Source organism: Schistocerca piceifrons, chromosome 1, assembly GCF_021461385.2.
Source record: "Schistocerca piceifrons isolate TAMUIC-IGC-003096 chromosome 1, iqSchPice1.1, whole genome shotgun sequence".
NCBI classification, from domain to species: domain Eukaryota; kingdom Metazoa; phylum Arthropoda; class Insecta; order Orthoptera; family Acrididae; genus Schistocerca; species Schistocerca piceifrons.
Window position 1 is genome coordinate 719,365,517 of NC_060138.1, and position 24,300 is coordinate 719,389,816.

Sequence of the window (24,300 nt, forward strand, 5' to 3'; positions counted from 1 at the left end):
GTGCGTGTGCTCCTGGCAGTCTGGCGACGCCACAGGGTGGGGAAGGCGCGAGCTAGCCGCTAGCTAGCTGCCTCACCCACCCACCCAGACTGCCACGTAACGGCGCGCTCATTGCCACGGAACAGAACGGTCGCTTTACGGCTTCCGCACTTGGTCCTGTTATAAGAGCGGGCTTTGTTCCCCTCCCCGCTTACGCAATGGCGCCCTTGCGTTGACAGTCCTAGGCTTTTACCCGCCCGTATTAATTACAATAAGCACAGACACGTAACTATAGCTCTTTGTATAACAAAGGCGGTAAATCACCTGCGCCTCCACGAAATTCGCAGTTCTTTTGAAATTTCCCGTTTAATTCAAGTTAGCCCTATTAGAGTCTTGTTATACAAGGCACTTCGAATAAAAATAGCTATTACAAACGGCTGTAACTATTTAATGCATAGCGATACACGATAAGAATTACAGAGAATGTAAAAGAAAGTTCAAAATTTCGATCGTTGCGCAATCAAGGTTGGAAGCCGTAGATGGCAAACATTTGATCCGCGTCTCATTTTTAGCGATGAGGCAAGCTTCCGCATAAGGGACAAGGTTAACCGCACAGCATAATATGCGGTACAGAAAAGCCTTAGTATGAAACATCATCAATGGGACTCGCCGAAAGTTGTCTGCGACGCTAGCACAAAAAATTGTATGGACCACTTTTCTTCATGTAGCTAAATGTTCGTTGCCACAGCTTGATACGAATTCCACGGATTACATCTTTCAGAAAGATGGAGCACATTCCCCCTCACTGGCGCATGGAGTTCGGGAAGTTATAAACTGTCATCTTCGAAACCATTTGGTCGATCGTACTGGACATTTTAACACTGTGTCCAGCTTCCGATCTGGCAGTCACCGATTTTTTTTTTCATCGGCTTATGCGAAAGACCTTTTGTATGTGGCTCCCTTGCCGAAAACTACGGAGGGCACTGATAAATATCGTTAACATGCTGTCGAGTAAAAACAATAAAATTGTCAAAAAATTGGAAAACTTTTTAATCGTCATCATTTCACAGCATTTGTTTAGGCCACCAACACACCGTAATAGCTTATTTCATAACCAAATAAAGATTTACTATGAAATGTATTGAATTTCAGGAAACTGGACTTGTCTGGCTCTCACACTGAACAACGATCGTAGAACACCAAAAAAGAAACAAGTAACAAAAAAAGACCTCTGCTATTATCACTTTACAGGTTACTGAAATATGATGAGACTAAGAATTAAAGAAAAGCAAAATAAACAACAAAGCAACAAATATTCAATACCGTGATAAAAATCATCGGTATGGAACGCTTTGAAGCTCATTGTCCTTCTCTTTCTGAGGAACTGTTTGCAGCACAGGTAACGCTTCTGGCACAGACCACCTTATTATAAAATTCCATGTCTGAGGCTGACGTACTTCTTGGCAAGCTTCATGACAGCATTATGTTTCTCGGAATTAACTGGCAGGGGCTCTTTATAAAGGTTTTACCTCGTAGTTGAGGGTTTCTGAATGACGAAATCAGGGTAGATAAGCTGCGATTATCATACAGTACTGCGAACTATATGCTTACGTGCAGTGGACTACTCGGAGAACCAGTACTTGCAAACAACAAATTTTTCATCATCTGTCTTCTTAATATTACACCGACACTGCTTTTTTTGGGTGGAACATAAAAATGCAACTTGTGTAACATCCATTACAGTGAACTTGTTGGATGTATTTCAAATGACAGAATGTAATGTTTGGCTCACCGACAAAGTAAGCCCGGGGCATGTCTGGTTGTTGCCTCAGAACACCCGACGTCGACAAGTCGATTACCTGTGTTATTCTGAATTGGTCGCATGGACAGGTTTCATTTTTGCACAACACGATAGAACAATTTTCAAACTTTGCAACTGTAGTAAAATTCATTTCCGGCTAAAAACAAACGTGTCTATTTAATGCATCAAAGCCTTCTATCCGAGAATTCAAAATGTCCATTTGTAATGCATTTGTGTTGGTGGCTCCACATACGCTTCAGAATGTGTGGCATAAAACGGATTGTCGCTGAAATATTGCCAGTGTGTCACATAAAACACTCGTAAAAGACTTAAAACAATTCTGAACATTCTTTTACATTCTCTGTAATTCTTATTGCTATACATTAAATTGTCATAGCCGATAATAGTCGCTATATTCATTTTGATTTGATACGAATTTGTTTTTATTGCGGTTAGATGTGTACATGGTGTTCGGAAATTCCCGTTTCAAACTTCTAGGACTTGCAGAGGGAAGTGAGAGGATAATATTTTGAATTGGAACCCGTGTCCGGAAACATACCTCGTGTCCGGAAACATAGCTGTTCTTAAACATGTGGTACGTGGTAGAACAAGTCTAAAGTGTTCAGTGAGAAAAATTTACGCGTGCAGCAATAAGAATGCAGTGGGAATGTATTCACATCTGTTGGGCGAATGTTATGAAAACAAGCACTGCAAACCGACATCTCCCGACAATTAATCAGTAAAAAACACCCCACATGTTATAAGGAAAGCGTGTAAACCGTTTGAAGATGTATCACAACGATTCGAAACCGGTAACGATACTCTTTGAATAAAGGAACTGAAAGTAAATTTTTGGCTGGTTGCTGTCCCAACACCATCAACATACCTGTTCCTTGCTACAGGGTGGGACAAATAAAAGTGGCCCAGACGTGTGAATACGGTTGGACGTGATTGTTTGCATATAACCACACACCGTGAAGCGGAACAGGATGCATCAACTGCCCGTTCAGCTGGCCGAACTTTGGAGCACATTTACACAATCTTCACTCCGGACACGGTTGTTAGCAGAGGTCAGTCTGGCCGCAGATCTAACTGGCCAGCCAGGTCACCTGATCTGTCAGTGTGCGACTACTCAAGTCTAAGGTGTATCGCAACAACCCTCATAGTCTTCAAGACGTATAGCAGAACATTTCGGATGAGACTGCAGCAATTCCAGCGGTCCAGTTTTTATCCGCCTTCAGAAACTTGTTGACCATGGTCCACAAGTGCTAAGAGGTGAATGGTGGTCACTTAACAACTGCTATAATCGGGTTATTACTTTATTTCCTTTCCTCTGCTGTATATCTGTGTACCCTGGAACTCTGCTCTCCAGGGCACTTTTATTTGCGACACCCTGTATAATTGTCATGTAGCCTCCACCAAGCACTTCCAAGGTACTCCAGAACACATGGAAGCGGAAATGATGCTGGAGGACGGCGAGACGGAATTACGGCTATAATAAGCCTTGCCTCATTGGGATAAGTCGATTGGCCACAAATCTCATCCGATTCACCTGGTGCGTAGGTTTATTGTATTTACCTGTTGTACTGCGTTCAAGACTCATAAAATGTACTGAGGCATAAGACAAGCACAGAGTTGCAGCACATATACAGATTGCAGATGGGGAAACGGCGATAAAGTGTCTCACGTTTCACAGCAATACGATAACTGCTTTTGGCGATCCGCCAACCAATAATATTACCACCGCTGTTTGCTTCAGAGAGTGCGTATAGGCGATTTAGTGTGTTACAAATGTGTTGCGCTTTTCAGTACTTCAGGATAATGTAGCAGTGTTCTTCTGTGCACTCTAGCTGCTTATGAGCCAGGGTCTCCAAGCTGAATGGTGGTAAATTTAAACTGTATTTTTGTCGATCGCGCGAGATGCCGTAGTGGTAAAACATTGGAATCGATTTCGTGACCCCACATGACCATTCTAATTCGTTATTGTGATCTTCAGATAGAGGACTGGATTGATGCAGCTCTCTACATTACACTGTGCAAGTCTCTCAGTCTTTGCATAACTACTACAAGGTACACCCACATCAGGTGGTCGCTGTACTCAACCCAAGGTCTCCCTCTACAGTCTCTACCACCCGTCCCCGCCTTCCCTCCCAAATACACACACACACACACACACACACACACACACACACACACACATTTCGTCATCTCTTAACATAGGATACACGGGAGACTGAGGGAGGTTAAAGGTCAGTCTAAAATTCTCGAGCGGTTAGGAGAAACCGCAGAAAGACAAACTTCCAATACTGGTAAGTTGATTGCTTGGATCAGCGACAAACACAGTCAAAAGGCACCTACGAGTGGCACGGATTTTGGGACTCGATAAGATGCTCGCAGCAGGAGACCCAAGGAACTCAGGGGTCTGATTAACGTTATTTAATTGCAATCACATTGACTACTACACTGAAGGGTAGTCTTAAACTTCAGAAAAAGCAAAGCATGCAACTGGTTGCGTAATAGATGTCAGTGTCTGAATCCGTGTGGTTGCATGGTTTCCATTTGGCTGCCCCACATATAATAATACGCATGTTCCTCTTTGCCTCCTTTCGCCCGTTAGGCACGGGATGTCTGCTAAGGAAAAAGTCAATCTATTCTATGAAATGTAAATAGTGATAACACTCAGCTTGATCATTGTATTCACAAATGATCTGATGTTTTCTTGAAGTAGTAACGAAGAGTTCTTTGAGTGCAGATTATTTTTTAATTTATCTCATTCTTTGTTATAAGCAAACATCGTAAGGTGGCTATAATTTTGCACCTTACAAGCACTCATCCACATACTTTGCCATGAACTACAACCACAATTAGGTATCAAATGGTTCAAATGGCCCTGAGCACTATGGGACTTTACTTCTGGTTGTACATCGTGTATATGAATATTTAAAGGAGATTGACATTGTCACATACGCCTTGTAAGTAATTGTTAACGCTTATTGCATGAAAGATGACGGAGTGTCTTTATTGTCAGAGCGGCGTAATGAATGATTGCTTATACTAGTAGAGGTTGGAACGCCAGTGGAGATGAAACGGCAGGCGGAACTCAAGCTCTGGGTGGAAGGCCCGCACAGGTGTTGGTCCTGCTTAAAAACAGGTAGTAGCTAGACGGAAGTCGTGGCACCTGAGCTCTGGAGCACAACAGGGCGACGGCCGGCTGCTATTGTAGCAGGACCGGAGGGATAACCGGGAACTCTGCAAATCTTGGACGCAGGTGAGAGGAACGATGAAGTGGCACCTCGGAAACCACGCAGGCTGGGTTATTACCAAGGATTTTACTTAGAAGCGTACCATTGTTCGAGAATAGGTTTTTCCTCGCAAACTTTCCGCGCTAGAAAGACTAAAATATGGTTGGTCGGCATTCGGAAGAATCTCTAGAGGGGGAGAATATTCCTTGGTTTCGGGAGTACGATTCGTTTTCGGAATTACGAGAGTGGGGAGCCGAGCCTTGCTGGGAAGCCAGCGGTGGAGAGACTAAGTCTTCCATTGGTTGCGCCCATGTGTGACGGTCGCTCGGTATCAGCTTTGTTGGTACAGACGAACTTGCTGTCTTTCCTCTCAGGAGAGTTTATAGTTAGAACAGTTAGGCACTTTACAGTTGCGAACCTATACGATTTTGGACTTCGCTCCTGGGTTGGAAGTCGTCGTTGAGTACACAGCGTTCAGTAATTGGGAGCGCTTCTTCTGCCTACACGTTAAGGCGTTATACGAACTCTGTCCTTGTGATGGGAGTTCGCGTTTCTCGTCTGTAGAACACAGAGAGGAGAAGACTGTATTTGAGTGCATTAGTCAGAGGACCGCCTTCTGCCATCCTAGTGTCTGAAAGAGTTTATTTGTGGCTGGAGTTCTTCCATCGTCGCAGACGAGTACGAGAACCATGACTTCGACGCACCGAACGCAGTACATACGGTGATACCGCAATTGCTTCGGCTTGTTAGGGCTATGAAGCTAAACAGCTGTGATCACGTTAGTTTATTTCCACTGAAGTTCCAGACAACCGTAGATCATCTTTGAAAGTAGTGTCTTCTAGTGTTTGGTACGTAGATGATGTTAGTCATTTCGCGTTAGTGATATTAGACCACGCAGTCATAGTAAGGGGCAGAGGTCGGCAATTGATTAATAATTTTAGTTAGGAAATATAGACAATTGTACTTATAGGGTTGATTTTAATCTATAATAAATATATATTGAACAACAACATTTATCATTTAGTAGTATTAGTTGCTTTCATCATTAATTTATGTTTAGATTGTAATTTATATGTAAAAAAGAGCATTAAGAGATCCTAAGATCTGCTTCAGGGGGTGGTCAGACAGGTCCAAATCATCATTTTAGCGTTTATTATTTTCCTTTGCGCACATTCATTTTTACACCCGCCAGGAGCAGCATCTTGGAACATGTTGCAATGCTCTTAACTACAAAATTTTGGCTGGAAGTATTCCCTCGATACCTACAACTGTCATGACAAACTGCTGACAGAGAGAACAGACTCAGAATTGGATAACGTCTTAATGAGGACTGTCTGTGAAAATGTAATAATATTAAACAGGAGACACTATGCCTGAAATTTGGTATTCTCGGCACACTCTTGACACTGTGTATTTCGGAATACTGAATTCCCTAACGAATTACGAAATTTAATGTCCCATGCGCCTAGCTCCAACTACCATTCCACGTTTAAACTCTGTTAATTTCCGTCGTGCGGCCATAATCATGACGGAAACCTCTTCACATGAATCGCCCTAGTACAAGTGAAAGTTCCGTCAATGCACTGCCCTTTTATACTTTGTGTACGCGATACTACCGCCATCTGTATGTGTGCATAACGCTATTCCATGATATTTATCATCTCAGTGCTTATGCCCACCAGCTCCGCCGACGCTGAAAGGATAGAAAGAGTGTATAATAAGATAAAAGAAATTATTAAGATAGTTAAGGGCCACGGAAATTTAATTGTGACGGGTGACTAGAATTTGGTAGTAAGAAACGAAAGACAAGCAAAAACACAACATGGACTGAACGAAAGGAAACAAAGAGAAACCACATGATAGAATTTTGCACAGAGCATGATTTAATCATCTCTAAGACTTGGTTTTATCAATGCAAAAAAGGAAGGGATTTTTTTAAGGTTTCAAAATCGTAATGTAACGTACGGCAGAGGTTTCGAAACCAGATTTCAAATTGTAAGACATTATCAGCTGCAGATGTGGACTTTGACTATAATTTTTTAGCTATGAACTCCGTATTGAAACTGAAGCAATGGTAAGGAGGCTGGAAATTAAGAAGATAGTATCTGAGTAAACTAAAAGAACCAGAGGCTGTTGAGGGTTTCAGACGGAGCATTAGGCAACGATTAACTGTAACAGCTGAATGAATACAGCAGAAGGTGAATGGGTAGCTTCGAGGGATGAAATAGGGAAGGCAATAGAGGACCACACTGCTGAAGAGAAAAGGCCTAATAGAAAACCCTGGACGGCACAGGAGATATTGAATTTAACAGAAGAAAGGTGACAATATAAAAATGTAGAAAATGAGGCAGGTGTAAGGCAATACAAACGGTAAAGAATGATGTTGACAAAGAGTGGAAAATTGCTAAGCTGGATTGGGTAGAGGACAAAGGTAAGGATTTAGAAGCGCGCTTTACTAAGGGAAACATAGACGCCACCTGCGGAACAATTAAAAAGAGCTTTGCAGAAAAAAGGAGCTGTGGTATGAATGCCAAGAGCTCTGCTGGCCAGCCAGTAATAAGAAAAAAATTGGAAAGCTGAGAGGTAGGAGAAATATAGAAAGGTTCTCTATAAACGAAATGAACTTGAGGACAGTATTATAAAAAGGGAAGAAGAAGAGGAAGATGAGACGGAGGGTATGATACGCTATAAGAGCCTGGCAGAGCGCAGAGAAGTGGAATGTGCTACATTCCCTCAGAATTTTTGAGTTTCCTGGGACAGCCAGTCATGACAAAAGTATTCTACCTAGTGTGCAAGATATGAGACAAGACCGACTTCAGGAAGTATGTAGTAAATTAAATTCCAGAGAAGGCTGGTGTTGACAGGTGTGAATATTATTGACATTTAATAAGTCATGGTTGCAAAACATTGACACGAATTATTTACGGAAGAATGAAAAACGTGGTAGTGGCTGACCTTGGGGAAGGTCATCTTGGCTTCCGGAGAAATTTAGTGAAGGGGCACAGATGAGGTGGGATAAGTAGGGCAATTGTGACGATTCACCGAGACAACATTACTCCACCACGTTGCCACCTGCCTGCCGACCTCTGAGCCGGCTGTTACTTTATTTATTTATTTATTGTTCCGTGGGACCAAATCAAGGAGGAGTCTCTATGGTAATGGAACGAGTCAATACATGAAATTATAACACGATAGTAGAAACAGATAAAATGAAATATAGAAAAACATATTCAGGCGACAAGTCGTAAGTTTAAATAAAGAAAATCAACAATGTAACACTGGAATTTGCTTAATTTTTCAGATCTTCCAGGAGCTCCTCGACAGAATAGAAGGAGTGCGCCATGAGGAGACTCTTCAGTTTAGACTTAAAAGTGTTTGGGCTACTGCTAAGATTTTTGAGTTCTTGTGGTAGCTTATTGAAAATGGATGCAGCAGAATACTGCACTCCTTTCTGCACAAGAGTCAAGGAAGTGCATTCCACATGCAGATTTGATTTCTGCCTAGTATTAACTGAGTGAAAGCAGCTAACTCTTGGGAACAAGCTAATATTGCTAACAACAAACGAAATTGGCTCTGAGCACTATGGGACTCAACATCTGTGGTCATCAGTCCCCTAGAACTTAGAACTAGTTAAACCTAACTAACCGAAGGACTTCACACACATCCATGCCCGAGGCAGGATTCGAACCTGCGACCGTAGCAGTCCCGCGTTTCCGGACTGAGCGCCTAGAACCGCTAGACCACCGCGGCCGGCAACAAACGACATTAAAGAAAATATATACTGTGAGGGCAATGTCAGAATTCCCAGACTATTGAATAGGGGTCGACAAGATGTTCTCGAAATTACACCACATATAGCTCGAACAGCCCGTTTTTGAGCCAAAAATACCCTTTTTGAATCAGAAGAATTACCCCAAAAAATAATGTCATATGACATAAGCGTATGAAAATATGCGAAGTAGACTACTTTTTGTGTTGAACTGTAACTTATTTCAGATACTGTTCTAATGGTAAATAAAGCAGCATTTAGTTTCTGAACAAGATTCTGAACATGGGCTTTCCACAACAGCTTACTATCTATCCAAACGCCTAGGAACTTGAACTGTTCCGTCTCGCTTATAATATGCCCATTCTGTCTGATCAAAATATCAGTTCTTGTTGAATTGTGAGTTAGAAACTGTAAAAACTGAGTCTTACTGTGATTTAACATCAAATTATTTTCCTCAAGCCACGAACTTATATCATGAACTACATTATATGATACTGTTTCAATATTACATACAAGATCCTTCACTACTAAGCTGGTGTCATCAGTAAACAGAAATATTTTTGAATCACCTCTAATACTAGAAGGCATATCATTTATATAAATAAGAAACAGCAGTGACCCCAGCACCGACCCTTGGGGACCACTTAACAGTGCCCCATTGGGCCTGAACATCACTACCACTCTGAATATTGCGGAGAATTACCTTCTGCTTTCTGTTCTTGAAGTAAGAGGCGAACCAATTGTAAGCTACTCCCCTTACTCCATAATGGTCCAACTTCTGCAGTAATATTTTGTGGTCAACACAGTCAGAAGCCTTCGTTAAATCAAAGAAAACACCTAGCGTTCGCAACCTTTTATTTAATCCGTCCAAAACCTCACAGAGAAAAGAGAATATAGCATTTTCAGTTGTTAAACTATTTCTAAAACCAAACTGTACATTTGACAGCAAATTATGTGAATTTAAATGCTCCAGTAACCTTGTATATACAACCTTCTCAATAACTTTAGCAAACACTGATGGCATAGAAATAGGTCGAAAATTGTCAACATTATCCCTGTCTCCCTTTTTATAAAGTGGCTTCACTACCGAGTACTTTAATCGGTCAGGAAACCGACCACTGCTAAAGCAAAAGTTACAGATATGGCTACGTACTGGGCTAATATACATAGAACAATACTTCAGTATTCAGCTAGATACCCCGTCATATCCATGAGAGTTCTTGGTCTTTAGTGATTTAATTATTAACTCAATCTCCCTCTTGTCAGTATCATGGAGGAGCATTTCACGTAACAGTCTCGGAACACTTCTTTCTAAGAGCGCTATATAATTCCCTGTTGGGACTAGGTTTCTATTTAGTTCACCTGCTATATTCAGAAAGTGATTATTAAATACTGTACATATATGCGACTTATCAGTTGGTTGGTTGGTTGGTTTGAGGATTAAAGGGACCAAACCGACTTATCAGTAACACGGACATTCCCACTACGCACTGATTCTATATCCTCGTCTCTGCAGACCAGCCACTTCCTTTACGACTGACCATATGGTTTTAATTTTATCCTGAGACTTAGCTATTCTATCTGCATAACACGTACTTTTTGCCTTCCTAATAACATTTTTAAGCACCTTACAATACTGTTTGTAATGGGCCTCTGCATTTAGATTTTGATTGTTTCTAACGTGTTGATATAATTGCCACTTTGTTCTACAAGATATTCTTATTCCTCTAGTCAGCCACCCAGGCTGCCTGTTTGTGCTAGCACCCTGTTTTGAACGTTCTAACGGAAAGAAACTTTCAAAGAGCACGAGAAAAGTCTGGAGGAAAGCATTATATTTATCGTCTACTGTATCAGCACTATAAACATCTTGCCACTCTTGTTCCTTGATAAGGTTTACAAAGGTGTCTACAGCAACTGGATCAGCTTACCTAAACAGTTGATAACTATATTTAACATGTGTTGCAGCACAAAAATCTTTTAGAGTTAAAATTTGTGCATCATGATCTGAAAGGCCATTCACCTTTTTGCTAACAGACTGCCCTTCTAGTAATGAGGAATGAACAAAAATGTTGTCTATGGTTGTTCTATTATTCCCTTGCACTCTAGTTAGAAAGAATACGGTTTGCATAAGATTATATGAATTGAGGAGGTCTACCAGCATCCTTTCCCTTGCACAATCACTTATACAATTAATATTGAAGTCACCACATGTAACTAACTTTTTGTATTTCCTATAAAGTGAATGAAGAAATGTTGTGAAGTCGGAGTCTGGGGATCTATAAATAACAACAGTTAGAAGTTTAGCTCCACTAAATTTAACCACACGTGCACAACATTCAAACACTTTTTCAGTGCAATACTTTGAAACATCAGTTGACTCAAATGGGATGCCGTTTTTCACATACATGGCTACTCCCCCACACCGCAAAGAGTTCCTAGAAGCCTCTGAATTATCTCCTTACTTAAGAATTGTTCAGATATACCAATAATTTCAGAGTCAACATCTATAAGCAGTTCACTAACTTTATCTCTAATACTTTCTACATCTACATCTACATTGATACTCCGCAAGCCACCCAACGGTGTGTGGCGGAGGGCACTTTACGTGCCACTGTCATTACCTCCCTTTCCTGTTCCAGTCGCGTATGGTTCGCGGGAAGAACGACTGTCTGAAAGCCTCCGTGCGCGCTCTAATCTCTCTAATTTTACATTCGTGATCTCCTCGGGAGGTATAAGTAGGGGGAAGCAATATATTCGATACCTCATCCAGAAACGCACCCTCTCGAAACCTGGCGAGCAAGCTACACCGCGATGCAGAGCGCCTCTCTTGCAGAGTCTGCCACTTGAGTTTATTAAACATCTCCGTAACGCTATCACGGTTACCAAATAACCCTGTGACGAAACGCGCCGCTCTTCTTTGGATCTTCTCTATCTCCTCCGTCAGACCGATCTGGTACGGATCCCACACTGATGAGCAATACTCAAGTATAGGTCGAACGAGTGTTTTGTAAGCCACCTCCTTTGTTGATGGACTACATTTTCTAAGCACTCTCCCAATGAATCTCAACCTGGTACCCGCCTTACCAACAATTAATTTTATATGATCATTCCACTTTAAATCGCTCCGCACGCATACTCCCAGATATTTTACAGAAGTAACTGCTACCAGTGTTTGTTCCGCTATCATATAATCATACAATAAAGGATCCTTCTTTCTATGTATTCGCAATACATTACATTTGTCTATGTTAAGGGTCAGTTGCCACTCCCTGCACCAAGTGCCTATCCGCTGCAGATCTTCCTGCATTTCCCTACAATCTTCTAATGCTGCAACTTCTCTGTATACTACAGCATCATCCGCGAAAAGCCAGATGGAACTTCCGACACTATCTACTAAGTCATTTATATATATTGTGAAAAGCAATGGTCCCATAACACTCCCCTGTGGCACGCCAGAGGTTACTTTAACGTTTGTAGACGTCTCTCCATTGATAACAACATGCTGTGTTCTGTTTGCTAAAAACTCTTCAATCCAGCCACACAGCTGGTCTGATATTCCGTAGGCTCTTACTTTGTTTATCAGGCGACAGTGCCGAACTGTATCGAACGCCTTTAGGAAGTCAAGAAAAATAGCATCTACCTGGGAGCTTGTATCTAATATTTTCTGGGTCTCATGAACAAATAAGGCGAGTTGGGTCTCACACGATCGCTGTTTCCGGAATCCATGTTGATTCCTACAGAGTAGATTCTGGGTTTCCAGAAATGACATGATACGCGAGCAAAAAACATGTTCTAAAATTCTACAACAGATCGACGTAAGAGATATAGGTCTATAGTTTTGCGCATCTGCTCGACGACCCTTCTTGAAGACTGGGACTATCTGTGCTCTTTTCCAATCATTTGGAACCCTCCGTTCCTCTAGAGACTTGCGGTACACGGCTGTTAGAAGGGGGGCAAATTCTTTCGCGTACTCTGTGTAGAATCGAATTGGTATCCCGTCAGGTCCAGTGGACTTTCCTCTATTGAGTGATTCCAGTTGCTTTTCTATTCCTTGGACACTTATTTCGATGTCAGCCATTTTTTCGTTTGTGCGAGGATTTAGAGAAGGAACTGCAGTGCGGTCTTCCTCTGTGAAACAGCTTTGGAAAAAGGTGTTTAGTATTTCAGCTTTACGCGTGTCATCCTCTGTTTCAATGCCATCATCATCCCGTAGTGTCTGGATATGCTGTTTCGAGCCACTTACTGATTTAACGTAAGACCAGAACTTCCTAGGATTTTCTGTCAAGTCGGTACATAGAATTTCACTTTCGAATTCAATGAACGCTTCACGCATAGCCCTACTTACGCTAACTTTGACATCGTTTAGCTTCTGTTTGTCTGAGAGGTTTTGGCTGCGTTTAAACTTGGAGTGGAGCTCTCTTTGCTTTCGCAGTAGTTTCCTAACTTTGTTGTTGTACCACGGTGGGTTTTTCCCGTCCCTCACAGTTTTACTCGGCACGTACCTGTCTAAAACGCATTTTACGATTGCCTTGAACTTTTTCCATAAACACTCAACATTATCAGTGTCGGAACAGAAATTTTCGTTTTGATCTGTTAGGTAGTCTGAAATCTGCCTTCTATTACTCTTGCTAAACAGATAAACCTTCCTCCCTTTTTTTATATTCCTATTAACTTTCATATTCAGGGATGCTGCAACGGCCTTATGATCACTGATTCCCTGTTCTGTACATACAGAGTCGAAAAGTTCGGGTCTGTTTGTTATCAGTAGGTCCAAGATGTTATCTCCACGAGTCGGTTCTCTTTGTGTATTTTGATGAAATATTCTAATTCCCTCATTACTCGGATACCTAAGCTTTGTCGAAAGTGGTTCCTTTGTTAGAGAGACTTCCGTTACGCAGGAATGCCTATCAGCTGACTTCAATCTAAAAAAGGTGCAGCTCTAACACCCACTACTACCGGAATTTTCCCATGAGTGATCCCACCACCCCGACCTATGCTGTCACCTATAAGCTTTGCCAAACTCCTCTTCGCATACCTGTTGAGGTGCAGGCCATGTCTAGTGAAACCCGTCCTGCTGATGAACTTCACCGACACCACTGAAATGTGACCCATGACTTCTGTCATGAGCACACCCCCAAGTCTCATTTTATTACGCCTGACGGATGTATTAAGATGAGGCCGATCGTGACGCTGCAACAGTCCCACGAAATGCACATTCGTGTTGCCAGTTTGAGTGGCTATCTTTTCCAGGTCACCATCTATGTCATACTCCCCATTCCTATCAATACTATTACCAACCCCACCCACAATCACTACCTGATCCCCTTTAGTAAAATCCCTACATAGCTCCCCTATGTTGACAGTCACCTGAACCAATCTTGCATTAGGCTTCACAATGCTGGTGACCTGGTACTCACTCCCAAACACTTCCTGCAACTGCTGGCCTACACCTGTGCCGTGAGAACTACCTAACAGCAGAACCTTCTTCTTCCTCTTCGACTTTGCAACTGTTCTAGGCACAGTAACTACTGAGGTCTGCTGCATACTTCCTACATCTACAGCTACTAGAGATTCCTGTCCACTAGACTCTGACAGTTGGTCATATCTATTGTAAACACCAATAGTAAAACTATCTGAAAATCTTCTTCTCCTAGCAGATCTCTTGCCAACAGCCAGCTCCCATTCCCCAACCCCCTTCTCCCTCCTCATCCTATCTAGCTCCTCCTGTGCGTTTTTCAACTGCACGTGAAGGGCACAGATCTTACGTTCCTGCTACTCTATCAACTTACTCTTGCTACGTAACCTGCAGTTCCAGGAGAGGATCTCACCAGAATGCCCACTGGCTCCCCCACTGCATTCCCCCCAGGGAGAATACTTCGAACAAGTCTCACACCGCAATCCAGTGCCCACGAACCTACGGCAAAGCCCACACTTTTCACTCATGGTAAAATTTAGCAGTTATTGAAACAAGAAAACTGCTTTATCTAAGTTCCGCTACTATAATAAGAAGATGTTAAAAAACTGACTACAATAATCACAAACTTACTCTACAAGGGAAGTAACTACTATTATTAACAGCATAAATTAACAACAAATGAGAATGTAACAAAAGACTAACACAGAAAGAAAATCAAACGTCTAATAACACAGTAACGAAAATGAAAACAGTTCCCAAAAAGTTCTTCTGAAATTATTTCACCAGAAAACACCAAGAACACCGGTTGAAGACTACTAAATTTCCTAAATAAAGCACTATACACAAACAATTAATTAGTACTTAGATTCCTATGCGCCGCTGCAGCTGCAACTGGTCAGCGCGGAATGTAAACACAGGTAAGACGTTAAGTTGCTCGATACCAACCACTCACAAGTATCAGGTCACAACACAAGAAAGGCAGAGGTGAATGAAGAAACCTCTAATAAGTCACTTATATCGTAAGTATTATCACAAAAACCGTTAAAATGTGTATCTGAAACCTAAAAATATATAAAAACTTAGAGAGTGATCTCACACACACTCACACGCTTATGACGTCACACGTCAAGACAAGCCCTTCAACCAAGAGCCCTTCGCAACGCCGCCAGACGTGGCTTCAGCAGCCCCAGGCTTGGACGTCCAGCCAGGCAGATAACCTAAGCGTCGGCGGAACACTGAGTTGTTTGTTGTTGTTTGCTGGCTTCCGCTGCGTATCCACCAACATACTTCTGCAGTCTTCAAGGGACTGCCGGCCCGGTGGTCAAACGGCAGCTTAGATTGGCCGAGAGTCGAATTAATGTCTTCCCAGCCCCCAGCCAGTGGGATCCGCCAACGCCAGCCGCCGTTCGCCAGCGATTGGTTTGCAGTCCGACCCTGGAGTCCGGCACCAATTACCGCTGGAGTAGAATGTCGGCTCCGCTCACAGTTACGGCAGATGAGGTGCTGCCGACCAACACAGCACTGCGAGGCAGGTCGGTAGCAGCAGAGCCGTGTGGACGGGCGGCGCTGACACCCGCGCGTCTTCGCCAACCCATTGCCCGGCACCTGATACCAGCCTTCTGTGGGCGCGCTGGCCGGCCGTTGTGGCCGAGCGGTTCTAGGCGCTTCAGCCTGGATGTGTGTGATGTCCTTAGGTTAGTTAGGTTAAGTAGTTCTAAGTTCTAGGGGACTGATGACCTCAGATGTTGAGACCCATAGTGCTCAGAGCCATTTTTGGGCGCGCTGTTTTCGCGACTGTCTGACTAGAAAATCAAATATTTTCGTCAATCACTGGCTGCTTCACCTTCTGTACCTCCTCTCCACCTCCACCAGACAACCACTTGCCCACACCCGTGTACACTACAGTAGGAACTTGTGAGGTCGTAATGACCCTATGGCTTATCGTAGAATTTAGACTGAAGCAAGCCAAGCTTTTGCGGATTTGAAGAAAGCTTTTGACAGTGTTGACTAGACTACACTATTTGAAATTTTAAACGTAGCAGCGGTGAAATACAGGGAGCGAAATGTTGTTTACAGTTTGAATAGACACGAGATTGAGTTAGCCAAATAAGAATCAAAGGACATGAAGGGGAAGCAGTAGTTTAGAAGGAAGTGAGACAGGGTTGTATCCAGTCCTTAATGTTATTCAGCCCGAACACTGAGCAAAATGTGAAGGAAACAAAGGTGCAGTTCGGAAAAGATTGGAAGTTCAGGATCGCCATAACGTTGTAATTCTATTAGAGACAGACTTGGAAGAACAGTTTAACGGAACGGATAGCGACTTGAAAAGAGATTATAAAATGAACATCAACAAAAGCAAAACAAGGTTCGAGAACAGGGCTGTATATTGTCCCTCTCTGCTTTAATTGTTTCGATAATTTTCCGTATAGGTTTTCGCACGTTCGCTCAACGGCTAGTTTTAAATGCGGCTAGCAATGAAATGCGCTATGTAGCAAAAAACTGATTAAATTAGTTCTTTGCGGAAGTTCGCTTTCCAATACAAATAGGATACCAGCATATATCACAAACGTAATTTGTTAAAAATTGTATCAATACTACCCATTACAAAATAATGCCGCGTAGAGAGACAAGACAGCCAGTTACGTGGCTATACTGGGGCAATCATAATGATAATGTCTTGTTCTGACCTTATTTTAGCGGTGAAATGATTTTAAGTATTCCAATAGAAATTAATTTCGCACTTTTAATTAAAGTTCTTATTTTACTGTTATTGAGTAAAGATATTATTATTGATAAAGACTAGAGCTTTGATATTTATCCTCACTTAAATTATGATCGTAATCAGTCTGACTTTAATGTAATGACCTTCAAATATTACGTAAAACTAACAAACTATTTCCTAAACTTATCCTGTCGGATAAATGCCGTAAATACTTGTTTCCAGGTTTAACATAATCGCTGCCTTTCTGTTGTCACCTGACGATGGCTAAGAAGCTAGAAGCCAAAATCAGCTTTTTATCAAATCAAATCAATGGTATTTCGCAGTACACCATGACAATTTTCCTGTTTTACATTGTTATTACGTTCTGTCAAGGACCGACAGAAAGTTCAGTTTATGTTAAATCGTCATAATTTTAGACAGCGTCCAAAGGAACACATATCAATCGATAGTAAAAAAGGTATATTTGAAATAAGTCAAAATTACTTTATTTCTTGTATGCATCTTAAAAGTTCGAACTCGGAGTAGTCATCATCAGATATCATTATTACAAAAAAGAGGAAGGAAGGCAGATTAAAGTCCACGGCTAGGCTATTAGAGATGGTATAGAAACTTTTTGAGACAAGGATGGGAAAGGAGAGCTTGCCGTCCTCAACTCATATTGACACTAGACTTAATAGAGTTGAGGAATCTGTGAAAATGGCGTGAAAGTTATCTAAATTAATAACAATAAGACTGAAATACTGTTTCTGATTGTAAGGTCTGAGATTTAATAATAAATAATCTGTCGTAACGAAACTTATACTATTGTAATGTGAAAGCAAAGCTGCATTGTAATAATAATTAACTGTCGTAAACGAACGTCTTTCATACTGTAAAAGTTACCAATCGGACTGTAAGAATTTGGAACAATATAAACTGCCTGAATAATGCAGTTTGACATAAAACCGACACAGAAAATCTAACTGTCTCTGAATGACATAAGTTGGCCCTGATTGAATAAAAAGAAAACATAAAACTATTTAGTCCCTACCTCTATTCTGAGCAAATTTGGGTAACGCGTTTGAGTACTGCTGTCTTGCACGCCGCTATGCTAAAGCTGCAAATTGCTATATTTACACAGACACACTCGTGAAGTGCAATGAGTTCCCTATTAGTTTCAGATCGAAGTATACTTTTGAAAAAACCTTGATCAATCAAAAATTGTAGGGGAAAAGTAAGTAAAAAATGAAATATGTGTATAAATGACAACACTAAGTGTTTTTGCGTACTGTGAAAACTGCTGAAGGCTGATTTTAAATTTGATGAACGTCTTAGCATCCAAACAATACACTTTCCGATCTTTCAATTATAGCAACTCTCAGTACAATAACCAACTTAGTCCAAAAGCGCAGCAATAAAGAAAAAAAGTAACATCAATATAATATTTATCTCTGACATTCCACTTCTGGTAGACACTTAGTTCCATTAAACTTCATTTTTCACAAATAAGTTTCCGTTACAATCTTGATGTAAATCATGTTCATTAAACGCATTAATAAATTGAGACTTTACTTTTGAAACATAACATTACCATTTCTTATTTACTCTTACATATTTTAACATTATCTGCTCACTGCGCCCTCGCGCGTACCGATAATAACAACCTAACTTCTGCGATACAGCTTTACAACGTCGCTGCTCGCTCACAATCGATCCAGATATCAAAATAATACATGACAACTACCAGACGTAACGGTGAACTGAGCCACGCTTCTCCCGAAAGAGTAATTGTATTGGTGCAGTGGTTAGTTATGAGCACACTGGACTCGCATTCATTAGCAGCGGGGGCAAATCCACGTTTGGCCTCCTTATATATTTATGTTTTACGTGGTTTCCAAAATCAATGGGATGGACATTGAGATGGTTTCCTTGGAAAGACAACGCCGGTTTCCCTCTGCCTATTTGCCGAGTACATTGGGATTACAATTACGAACAACTTAAACTGGAACGATCACTTAGATAATGTTGGAAAGGCAAATCAAAGGCTTTGATTAATTGGCAGACCACTTAAAAAGTTCAACGCGTCTGCAGACTGCATTATCACGAAATAGAGGAATGTGTGCTAAGGATATGAATTGTGGTGTCGATAATTAAAACAAAGGCGTTTTTCATTGCAACAGGATCTTTTCACGAAATTTCAGTCACCAACTTCCTCATCCGAGTGCGAAAATATTTTATTAGCACCCAACTACATAAGGAGAAATGATCACCATAACAAGAAATAAGAGAAATCAGAGCTCGCACGGAAGGATTTAAGTGTTCGTTTTTCCCGCGCGCTGTTAGAGAGTGGAATGGTAGAGAAACAGTTCGAAGCTGGTTCGATGAACCCTCTGCCAGGAACTTAATTATGAATTGCAGAGTAGTCATGTAGCTGCAGAAATAGATGTCCGGTTCTCGCTGTTGTTAACGATGCCAAACGACTCTACTACATTCGTCGATGCTACTATTCCATTAGACAGGCACCTGGCGTCAGCTTGTGTCGCACATTTACTGTCTGTCAAGCACTTGAATATTCGGGATAAGCAATAAATCGGTTACATAACAGGCCTGCATGAGCTCCTCCGGCTGGAGTAGTGACAAGCAAAGTTTTTCATTGTAGCTAATCCAAGTCGAAACCGTAACGTTTAAACAAGTAATATAGTTGTACTTTAGTAAGATACTTTGTGCTGTGCCGACAATTACCTATAGTGTGAATTATGTCACAGCGCTGATCGTGGAAATCGTGGAAATTTCTGGAAAGAACATTAGTTCTGGAAACCTCATGATAGTAATACAAAGACCGAAATCTTGCACAATGGGCGATATCAATAATTTTTTCTTGAGTAAATATTGTTGAAAATCTGCTAAATTACGAAGAAGATAAAAATATCTCGTCTCAAATTTAAATGAAATTACGTGATACAAATAAAAGAAGTTGAATGTTGAATATTAGCATTGGAAATTATTGTAGATTGTGCAGTGCTCCACTTTGACCATATCCCTCGTTGATTCAGTTGTTGGCCGGCCGCTGTGACCGAGCGGTTCTAGGCGCTTCAGCCTGGAGCCGAGCGACCGCTCCGGTCGCAGGTTCGAATCTTGCCTCTGGCATGGATGTGTGTGATGTCCTTAGGTTACTTAGGTTTGAGTAGTTCTAAGTCTAGGGGACTGATGACCTCAGATGTTAAGTCCCATAGTGTTCAGAGCCATTTGAACCATTTTGAATTTGATTCTGTTGTTAAATAGGCAACACAATCCGCGCAATGAACGCGATCTGCAAATGATGGGGGTAATTTTGTTGTAAGAAATATTCTGTAACATACATGTTTGTGAGCAGCAGCCTAAAGATGCTTCACTCGGAAGACGAGCAACAGTCTAGTCCTACGGACAATGGAAGAAGTGTGCTTCACGAAAGCGATTACACGTTTGGAATACTTGCGCATTTCCTAAAGTGTCAGCTGGGCAGTGTAACCAGACGCAACTAATTGCTACAGGTCTCACACTCTAAGGAATAGTTGTCTCTAGGGTAAGGTAGAGTTGTCTTCAAAACATTGACTTGAATACTCAGTGCTCTACAAGGAATAATCTGTTGCAGACCTTTTCACTGACTTACCCACGGAGTTATAGGGGGACCTACAGCTGGCGATGGACTTCGATCCAAGTTCCAACCTTTTACAAACATAAATCATAGCCAGCAACAAAAGTTGTTATTAGTGACAGATAAAATCGTAAGACCGACTGAGAAGCGATGTTAAGCCCTTTAAATTCAAGTCGGAATCTTGTCCGCTTAGCCACCGAGCCCATAAAATGCTGAAAAAAGTGAGGAAAGCAAGATGTTGGCAATTTTGGCAATCGACGACTCTGAAATACAATAACTGACAAAAAAAATTTAAAAAAATGACTGGGTTGGGGAACTACTTCACATTAGTAGACGCCGATGTATCAGAGAAATTAAGACGAATGAATATGTATACCGTGAAGGGACCAACCTTTATTACCCTGTAGTGTTGCTGGACACTGTATTATGAAGTTTTTAGGTGCTCTGTTTCCAGTAGTATTCCCGACTAAGACATGCATTTGTGTCAGCAGACACACATCAAGTATCGACCGTTCTTCATTCCATCTCTAGATATAGCTTGTCTCATGACATTGTGTTCGTTATTCAAACTGCCTCGTTATGCTCTTCCAAACAACTACATCCACCTAACTGCATCTTTCCTAATAACATTATACGGTGCGCAATGGGTATAAGTGAAGATAGTTTCATATTTGGTACCTTAATATGTATACACAACAGTGTGTGGGTTGTTTTTTCTCTGATTTTAATGTTCTTCCTACAAACATGTCACAATTCTGCATGGACGTAACTGCACCATTAAGTGGACTACGCCTGCCACTAACTGTTTTCCACCCATGTGTCCACACTTCAGTACCTGACGTACTGCCCAGGGGAAAATAAGCATTAATGGCTTGCTGTTGCTGTACGTAACTAGAGGTACTAACCGACCTAAAAACATATTACTCGTAATAGAAGACTGAAAACTTGTGTTATCAATTGTTTTATGCATATATGGTGATATAGTAAGTTTGTTGGGTCCATGTGTTTTTTGTGGCATTGTTGCTATATTTGAAAGGAAAATAGTCTTTGTCTAGACAATACACAATGAGAGCTCAGGTATACATACCGACGTCGCAAGCAGAGGATGAGGAGATAAAGTATATACTGAACAGGTAATTAAGGAGATTAAAATCTAATAGTCATGAGGTATTGGAAAGCAGTTGTAGGGGAAGGCGTAGAAGAAAGGATTGTGAGAGAATATGGGCCTCGAACTAGGAATGAGGGAGGAGCTAGACTAATCGATTTCTCAATAAATTTCAGCTAGTAACAACAAAATTCTGTCCAAGAATCACAAGAGGAGATATCCTTGGAAAAGGCCGGGAGATACGGAAAGATTTCAGTTAGATCACATCACGGTCAGGCAGAGACTACGAAATCAGGTATTACAATCCAGTAATGATGAAGAGAAGGCTGAAGTCACGAAGAATTATTGCGTAAAGAAGTGGGATACGGAAGTACTAAGGAACGAAGAGAGACCGTTGAAGTTCTCTGATACGGTGATAATTAATGGTTTAGTAGGCAGTTCAGTTGAAGAGGAATGGACATCTCTAAAGTGGACAGTCACAGAAACTGGAAAGTAAAACATACTTACATAGAAGGTAACTGCAAACAAACCGCCAGCCGCGGCGGCCGAGTGGTTCTAGGCGCTTCTGTTCGGAACCGCGCGACTGCTACGGTCGCAGGTTCGAATCCTGCCTCGGTCATGGATGTGTGTGATGTCCTTAGGTTAGTTAGGTTTAAGTAGTTCTAATTTCTAGGGGAATTATGACCTCAGATGTTACGTCCCATAGTGCTCAGAGCCATTTTGCAAACAAACCATTGATAACAAAAGAAATACTTCAGTTGATCGATGAAAGAAGGAAGTGAAAAATGTTCAGGGATATTCAAGGATATAGGAATATAAGTCACTTAGGAATGAAATAAACAGGAACTGCAGGGAAGCTAAGGCGAAGTGGCTGCATGAAAAATGTGAAGAAATCGAAAAAGAATTGATTGTCCGCAGGCCTATCTCAGCATGTAGGAAAGTCAAAACATCCTTCGGTTAAATTAAAAGCAAGAGTGGTAACATTAAGAGTGCAGTGGGAATTCTACTGATAATGCAGAGGGGAGAGCGTATAGGTGGAAAGACTACACTCAAAGCCTCTATGACGGGAAGTACTTGTCTGATGACATGACAGACGAAGATACAGGAGTCTAATATCAGAATCAGGATTTAAAATAGCTTGGGAGGACTTAGAATCAAATAAGGCAGAAGGGATAGATAACATTCCATCAGCATTTTTAAAATCACTGGAGAGAAATGGCATCAAAACGACTATTCACTTTGGTGTCTATAATGTATGAGACTGGCGATATACCATTAGAGTTTCTGGAAACATCATAGACACAATTACCAAGATCGCAAGAGTCAAGAAGTGCAAAAATTATCGCACAGTCAGCTTACAGGGTGGGAATTATTGAACTGCATGAAAAACCGTAAGTAAGTTACAAACTACGGCGAGCACACAGTTTATTAAACATCTAAACGTCACTACAGATATTCGGATTTTGGTTATGACATGTTTGATATGCCTGCCGTCATGGGCGATGATGTGGCGCAGACGAATAACGAAATTCTGCATGATCCGCTGAACTGTCGGAACATCGATGTCGTCGATGACCTCGTGAATGGCTGTTTTCAGCTCAGCAACGGTTTTGGGTTTATTGTAGTACACCTTCTCTTTAATACAGACCCACAAAAAGGAGTCGCATGTGTTCAGATCCGTAGAATATGAGGGCAATCGAGGCCCGTGTCAGTGGTCTCTGGGTAACCCCTGAGCCAGAATGTGGCCCCCAGAGTGCTCCTGCACGACATCAAACACTCTCCTACTTCGATGGGATCGAGCTCCGTCTTGCATGAACCACTTCTTGTCAGGGTCCCTTTGGATAATGGGGACGAAAACATCTTCCCAAACCTTCGCATACCTTTCGGTAATCACCGTGGCATCAAGGAATATTGTACCGATTATTCTGTGACTGGACATTACATACCACCAACCCGTTGAGGTTGAAGAGACATCTCGATCGCGAAATGCGGATTCTCAATCCCCCAAATGCTACAACCGTGACATTTTCACGGGCAAATGGCCAACAACAACAAGCCGCGAGAGCATGCGCATACTAATTCCCATCATGACCCCCCGACCAACCGTGCAGTTCCAACATCCTAACGCAAACCGTTCAGAAGTTATCACGATTTTATTTCATATAATTCAATAATTCGCACCCTGTAACAGCTCATGCATCCAAACTGCTGACAAGAATAATACACAAAAGAACGGAAAACAAAACGACGATCTGTTTGGCATTGGGAAAGGTAATGCCACCAGAAAGGTAGTTCTAACGTTGCGGTTGATAATGAAAGCAAGACTAAAGAAAAATCCAGACATGTTCAGAGGATTTGTCGACCTGGACAAAGCGTTCGATAATGTTGTAAGTAGGCTGTTTAGGTTTTCTTATTGGTAACGCCACGTAGCGCTCTGTGTGAGAATCACTGGCTGTGCTGTGTGCAGTCTGTGGCTACATTGCATTGTTGTCTGCCATTGTAGTGTTGGGCAGCGGCAGCTGGATGTGAACAGCGCGTAGCGTTGCGCAGTTGGAGGTGAGCCGCCAGCAGTGGTGGATGTGGGGAGAGAGATGGCAGAGTTTTGTAATTTGTCATGAACTGCTATATATATTATGACTATTAAGGTAAATAG